Below are 2,891 nucleotides of genomic sequence, written 5' to 3' on the forward strand. Positions count from 1 at the left end.
CTTTACCTTCTTTATTTGATACAATGTTGCGGTCAGGCTGGCTGAAGCCGGCTGACTGAAAGCTGGTTTCTAGGGTTTTGTTTAGCTTCTCTATTTGCAACATAGTTGCTTAGAGTTGCAGCTGAGAGGCCGCAAGTCAGGCGGGGAACATTGGAGTTCGCCATCACTGGAGCAAGCAAGCCTCCCTGCTCGCTTCAGTGCATGGCTGCCGGCCGCCATCTTGGCTGACAGTTAATTTGCATAAGGATATGCTGATTAGCCAATGGGAAGGGTAGTGGTCATACGCTAATTACCATGTTTCTCTTTTATTAGTGTAGATAGCTTGTCATCCCCCCCATCCCCCTGAGGCCTATAACTATTCTGTATTTGCTTGTCTAGCCCTCTTTAGGTTATAACCTCCTTCAAAGGACTGTCTTGTTCTCTCCTTTGTCTTTAGCTCCTACTACAGTGACTGACCACACTTAAGTGTGCAATGAATATTTATTGGATAATCAATTACTTTCTCTGGTCTCCCTTGTTAACAGAAACTTGTCCATCATTAAAATTCAAGATCAAGTTCTCTGTAAAGACTTCTCATATTTTTTCACACTATAGCAATCCCTCAGAATGCATAGCACTTACTATCTTTATTGCTCTTTGAGAAGTTGGCCAGGAAATTACTTAGAGCATTTTTACTATTGGTGTTTTGCACAACTTAAAAGTTTTGTGGGTGTAGGTGTCTCATCTCTAAACAGATTTCAAAATTCTTGAGAATGCCATTATCATTTTGTGATGCCCCACAGTATAATGGTCTCTTAAACCAGTGCTTAGCACATTATATGTGTTTAAAAAATGTTAGCTATTAACAATGCCTAGCTAGTCCAGCGCCCCTTATATGGTCAATATGTACTGATTAATGAATGAATTGATAATGGGAAATCTAATGAAGACACCTTCAGAATATGCCAACCATTGCCCATTAGACACAATGCACACACCTACCCCCCAAGTGCCTTTAATGCTTCATGAGTCATTTCTCAGAGTGATTCCACCCTTCTGATCATGGCTGACCATACCAGAACTGGTCATCTAACCTAGGTTAGCCCATTATTGGGCAAGCCTATGATCAAAATGATGAATCAGAATAATCAGAGTCCTCTGTCATTGATTCAGTATGGGAAAACTAAGAGCCCTAAGTGGGTTTCAGTAGATGTTAAAGTGGGAAAAATGTTCAAGAGTCACAGTATGTAGACTGGACTGGCATAGCCATTTCAGACCTTTTGCAAACCCAAGTGATAAGGGGGCAGAAACCCCAAGTAAGCAGAAAAGGCGGGTCAGTACAATGAGAAAAACTAGATAAGGCTGCAGAAGGAAGCAGAACTGCCAAGGCAGCCAGAAACATATCCCTGAGGATCTTTTCCATTCTGGTTCCAGTTCTTATTCAGTTCATGCCTCTCTTTATCAGAACTCCCTTTGAAATTTCACATTATGTGTATTTTACCACAATTCAAAAAACAAACAAACAAACAAAAACCTCCCTTCGACTTTAGTTGAGTTAGAGCGAAACTAAAAGGTTACCAATTTATAAATGTGAAACATCTAATTTTCCCCGAAACAAGAACAGAGACTCACTCAGCAAGTAATGTCAATGGGATGAGGGGGTGGTAGGAGAGGGAGGTTGTGAGTAAATGAGAAGAGGAATCCGGGAACAGGGTTGGTGGTTCAAGTAGACATTGGTGGAGACAGGAAATGAACCCTTAGTGGCCTCAGCAAGCAGGAGGGGCCGGGATCTGCCCTCTGGCTACTTTATGTTACCTTCCCTCCGGTCTCCCCCGTGGTGTGCCTGCTTGCCTCTTTTTCACTAGCTTTTATTCTATGTCAAAGCTTCTACTCATTCATGCCTGGCCCTTCATGGCCCTTCATGGGCCAGAATGACACTCTAGCCTTTCTCGCCCCCAGACTGGAAATAGAGCATTATAAGCCCCAAATTCTTTCATTCCTCCTTGGTTAAAATACAAATGGAATCCATTTGCCATCGCTTTCAGTGATCTTAACTAAGAAGGCCAAAGGACTTTCCTTGTAATATTCAATATTGTTTTAATGGTTCTGAGGAACACTGACTTATAAACCCAAGACTATAAATATTTGTTAGTGAAAACCACATTTATTAGAATGTTTGTTGCACGGAATTGGCTTTGTTCACTTAAAGTTACAAACTATGTTTGCTCACCAAATCTGTGTAATTAACCACTGAAGAACACTTCATTTATTGGCCAAAATTAATTCAATATATACAAGTTGCTGTACAGATTTATTTATTTATTTTTAGTTAGGAATATTTTTAAAGGCATTTCCCCTTGCAAAAGTTATTTTGCAAGTAAAATTTAAAAGTGGTCCAGCCAGTGTTGCTCAGTGGTTGAGCATCGACCTATGAACCAGGAGGTCACAGTTCAAATCCCAATCAGGGAACATGCCCAGGTTGCAGGGTCAATCTCTAGTAGGAGGCATACAGGAGGCAGCCAAACAATGATTCTCTCATCATTGATGTTTCTATCTCTCTCCCTCTCCCTTCCTCTCTGAAATCAATAAAAAAAACATTTTTAAAAAATTAAAAGAAAAGTGACTCTGGCAGGTAGCCTTGTAAAACGGTTCCCAATGATCCTGCTTCCTGGTATTCACACTCTCTGTAATACCCCCCCCCCCCTTGGAGGGTGGGCTGGACTTAGTGACTTGCTTCTAATGAATGGAATGTGGAAAAAGTGGAAGGATGTGGCTGTGGTGCCTGTGTGGTAGCTGCAGTAGCTGCCCAGAATCGGTGCCCTTAGGACGCCTTCCGCACCTTGACGCGGTCTGTCTGCGCTAGCCGGTTTGGGTTCAGTGTCCTGTGCACACACTTTGCAAGTGACGGCGCC

This window comes from Myotis lucifugus, unplaced genomic scaffold (assembly GCF_000147115.1).
Source record: "Myotis lucifugus unplaced genomic scaffold, Myoluc2.0 scaffold_588, whole genome shotgun sequence".
Taxonomy (NCBI): Eukaryota; Metazoa; Chordata; class Mammalia; order Chiroptera; family Vespertilionidae; genus Myotis; species Myotis lucifugus.